We start from the raw sequence: 4829 nt of genomic DNA, 5'->3' as shown, positions 1-4829 counted from the left end.
ACCCCAAAGTCAACAGAAGTCAATTCAAGTCAAAGGCCAACTCTGACCAGACTCGTCGAGTGCACAAGAATGACTCGGCGAGTCCATGCGTGTCCTCTGAATCCTCAAAAGCCTCTCTCGACTCGTCGAGTTAACCTTTCACTCGACGGGTTACCACTGGTCACGAATCGCGGGGCAACTCGACTCGACTCGTCGAGTCCCCATATGGACTCGGCGAGTTCCTCCCATGGCAACACTGAAAAGACCTTCTGAGGTCAGATTTGGTTCTCTAACTTATAGATCTGACCTTCCTACACCCAATAATCATGTAAAGGTTCAATCTTTAAGCTCATGCAACACTCTTATGCCCTTAAATGAAGAAATAGCTCCTAAAATGGCAACCTAGATCCATAACTCCAAAGGGACTGCATAAAGCTTGAAGATTGGGACTCTCTGGACCTCTTAAGGTCCAGATCTAAAGCTTATACCACATTGGGATCTCGAATTCATCAATATACAATCCAAGAAAGGGTAAAGAAAACCCTAGATTCAAGGATTTTTACACAAAACAGAAGGAAGGGGGAAATACTACCTCAAAATAGAGATCCTTGCTTAGATGTATCAGAATAACAACCTCCATTGGTCCTTCAAGTTGAATCCCTTCACTTCATTTGAAAAACCACACCAAAATTACTTGATTTCATCCCAAGAACTCTTCCTTGGCTCCAATGGCGATTTAGGGTTTCTTACGGGAGATATGAGGCGCACCCAAGGTCATAAGTTCCTTTAAATAGGCTCCAACCCTGGAACTTAAGGTTTTCTCTGCCCAGTACCTACTCGGCGAGTCCATCCTAGGACTCGTCGAGTCTGCTCATTAAATCCACGCTGAAAAATCTCGACTCGACTTGGCGAGTTGGTCCCTCAACTCGTCGAGTCCCTCCTCAAATCTCAAGATTAACATACACAATAATGTCCTTGTAAATCCGGATGTTACACTTTTAACCTGAAAAGTTAGCTTTTACCTTTAAAACTAATACAAACACATTCTAAAAAATTTCTTTTGGAAAAAGTCACTAGTCAAAAAGTTGTTTTACAAAAAAAAAAAAAAAAAAAAAAAAAAAAAAAAAACTTTTAACCTTTAAAAAAAAAAGTAATCCCAAACACCCCCTTCGTCTACCCTTGTCTCGAACCTAGATCGAACGTGGTCGTCCCCGTCATCTCCATCGCCAGTTAACGCAACCATCACCACTACAACTCGTCCTCTCCTCTTTCGTCTGGTAATTGAAATTACTTCTTAGGTTCTATTTTGGGTCTTTTTCCTCTTGTACTTCTAGGTCTATCAATGTTTTTTTTTTGTTGTGCGATTGGTAAGGGACCAAATTCAGATGGAGACAAAAAGAGGAACCAATAGATTAAAGCTTGCTTCGTTCTCTGCTGGTTCTGTGGTGACGTCGCCATATGGACAGGGTCGGCACATAGGCCTGGGCAAGTTAGGTGACCGCCTCGGGCCCCCAAATGCCAAAGGGCCCCTTTTTACACTTCTTATATTAATGTAACCGTCCATTAGTTTTAAGCCTATTTGACTGATTATTCAAAGCCCAAACCCCCCGTACTCGCCCAGTCCAAAAGAGGAAGCGGGATAATAGACCTGGTGTGTGATGTCCGACTTCCAAGGCGCCATAACTCTTCAACAATCAATTTCTATGGAAAATCCAAACGTCTTCTCCATATTCCAGATGCAATGGTTAGTCGATTTCTTCTATTTCTTATTAAAATTTCAAGTGAATCGATTTCTCCTCATCTTTTTTTATTTTCTGATTTTGTCAACAACAAGTTGGTTCTTTTTCTACTTCTTTTTTTTCACGATTTCTGATTTCACCATATCATACTACTGATAATAACATCGATGGTAAATCGAGAGTCTTATTGCTATTTACTTTTTTTTTCACGATTTCTAATAACTGAAAGTCTGAAACTCGATTATTTGCCCTTGTTATTTCAATTTGAAGTTTCCTTTTTTTCTGAAATAGAAAAATAGCACCAGACCACCAGTGATTGAGAATCGAGAGTCAAATTCTTCTACTCTTGTTGAAAATTAGAAGAAATTGCAAGTAGAATTTGAGTATCCCACCTTCTGATTGTGAATATCTATAAGTTTTACTTTCTAACCTTTTTAAATTTTAAATTTTTCTGTTGTATTCTACTTTTTATATGAATCTTTTTTAAACTTCATAATTTTATATTATGTCACTACGTAGAATCTTAGAATTTGACTTTCCTTTTGATTGTCAATCTCAGCCATCCCTTGAATTTCTGTAAGTCCTTGAAATTTTTTTGAGATGATTTCTTATTCATTGTCTTAATTTCAATTTTTGAATGTTGATCTTCTTAATTTTGATTTCCCTGTGTTATTCTGAACTTCAGAAGTTTATGCTTGTGATGGGCTTTTTCAATTGCTATGCTCTTCCACTCTTGGTTGGATTCCGACATCTACTGATCACATTATTCAATTTCTTAGAGGTTACTTACAACATCACATGCAGCCAACAATAGGTATATATATGCATTGAAAAATATTTGTTAGATAATATTAAACATGATGCTATAGCTGATAACTTTGTATCTACAAAAGCTTGAAAACTTAACATTCTTTAGTTTTTTGTTTGCTATGTATATGTATTGGAGTTCCATTAATATGCTTTTTTATTTTGTTGTTTTGTATTACTAGTTGTTAGTTTATTTGGCTTTCGGGTACGTTCAAAGATTTTTCCTTTCAATAGTTGGGGAGTCCCTTTTAATTGTATTATTCTTTTCTAATTAATAAAATTCTCCAGAGATGCCACCTTTTTTATAGAAAAAAAGATTATATATATATATATATATATATATATATATATATATATATATATATATATATATATATATATATATATATATATATATATATATATATAATGAAAGGCCCCATTTTTTTATTTTGCCTTGGGCCTAAAATTGTGTTGGACCGGCCCTACGCATGGATTGTATTTTATTCACCATGATTACATTATCACTCATCAGTCTATGTCTCAATAGGTACTTTCTTCGATCTTCATCATCTACTTTACATTTTTTTTGTTAATTATCTCGATTTCTGTATGATAATCTGATTGATTTATTTCCCTCCATGTAAGTTGTTATTTTGTCTTAAACTCCTCTTATAACATTGAAATTTCAGTGTATTATCTAAGGTGGCGTTGTTGCATGATTGCAATGAAAAATGTCAAACTTGTAACCATAGATTTCTGACGCTTCTTGTGACATACGTGACATCTTTTTTGGAGGTTTCATCTGCATATCGGACATTTAGGTATTCCAAGTCGCTTCTTTGAATTTCCCTCTTTCCTTCTCATGTCACCTTCTTTCTCTATGTTTCGTTGTTTGTTCAGGTAATACGTTCCTCGTTTTTTCTTCTACTGTGATTTACTTTTCACTCGCCTTTGATTTCCTCTATTTTTGTTTTTTTTCTCTACTTCTCTCTTATGCCTCGTGTCTTTTTCTAGAGATTGTCCTCTTCTTCTTAGTCAGCTCTGGGACTGCGCTTTTACATGTAATACTTTTGTCATTGATCACTGCTACTTTCTGTTGTAAGATTGGCAAGGTTCTTTCTTATGACTTGCCTCTATTTGTGCAATTTGTCTTTGTTTTTGTCCTCTTCTTCTTCTTCAGCTCTGCATCTATGCTTTTACAGGTAATAATTTTCTCATGGATCACTGCCACTTTTTGTTTTATTATTAGTAAATGTGAAGTGGTAGTCTGATTTTTTTTTTTTTTGGTTTTGTCTCCTATTCATCTGTTTTTATACCGATCCTTTAATCACTGGATTTGGTGTTTTTTTATCTGCATGTGTGTTTGCATTGTTAAAAAGGGATTGAAATTTCAATGGCTTTTATATATTTTCTTCTAAAAAGGTGTCTCTTGTCACTCTCTATTAGTGATTAAATCCATTGTTAAAAAACGATTGACCTTTGGCTTCCATATATTTTTTTTGTTCAAAAGAGGTGTCTTCTATCGCTTATGTTGGTGATTATACTTTGGTATTATCATTGGTTTCCATGTGTTTGCTTTGATCATATTATATGTATAATCGTGTTGTCTCTTTCAATGATTCCCGTGTATTTATCCAAATTAGGTGTCATAAGAGTTGCCTTTTTCTTTTATGCGTTTAATATTTTTCATTTTTCCTTGTCGGTATGTTATTTGTATTCTTATTCCATGTTCATTTGGTTTTTGAAAAGAAAACTAGTGTTTTAATGATACTTGTTAATTTTTTTCTGTAATAAAGAATTGACCTTTGAATGATTTTTGTTGTTTCTTTTCTGTGAATGTCGTACGATCATGATTCTAATGTTATTCCATTTTCAGTTGTATTATCAAGAAGAAGTAATGCAATATTTGAATGAAACCCTTGTAATTTCTTGGAGAAAAGCGTGATAATGTAATTTAGATGATCAAATATAATATTTATTTATGAGGAGTTTCTGTTTTTCCTATGTTTTAGCTATGTTTTCAACATGAGATTGCTCGATACCTTTCTTCTTATTTAACTGATCATTCGAAATCTTTCATAATTAAGGATCAATTTGGTTGATCAAAACCCAATTTCATTTCCTTTTTTTTACAACTGCTCCTTGTAAAAACCAAAGTAAGCTCGAGGCAAGCTAATATTTTGTTTGTTGTTGACTTCCAAACCATGGTTTCTTGCAAATTTTGAAATATTTCTTTTTGTCTCGTATCTAACAATTTTTACTTATGCAATTATTTTTTAATTTCATTAATGATGTTCATTTAAAATACAATTTATTTATAGC

At 34.1% G+C, this 4829-nt stretch overlaps 1 long non-coding RNA gene across 3 annotated transcripts; it reads left to right on the top strand.

Moving 5' to 3' along the window:
* The first annotated feature begins 1330 nt into the window (after window positions 1-1330).
* On the top strand, window positions 1331-4511 carry LOC111904300 (uncharacterized). 3 transcript variants are annotated; one of them, XR_002854476.2, is made up of 4 exons: window positions 1331-1723; window positions 2404-2532; window positions 3197-3328; window positions 4384-4511. It is a non-coding gene; the product is annotated as an uncharacterized LOC111904300 (long non-coding RNA). The 3 variants fall into 3 exon arrangements; XR_006187655.1 differs by lacking the exon at window positions 3197-3328; XR_002854475.2 differs by lacking the exon at window positions 4384-4511 and having other exon boundaries at window positions 3197-4374.
* The last annotated feature ends 318 nt before the right edge of the window (window positions 4512-4829 follow it).

Source organism: Lactuca sativa, chromosome 3 (assembly GCF_002870075.4).
Source record: "Lactuca sativa cultivar Salinas chromosome 3, Lsat_Salinas_v11, whole genome shotgun sequence".
Taxonomy (NCBI): Eukaryota; Viridiplantae; Streptophyta; class Magnoliopsida; order Asterales; family Asteraceae; genus Lactuca; species Lactuca sativa.
This window is presented reverse-complemented; position numbering and strand designations above follow the sequence as displayed.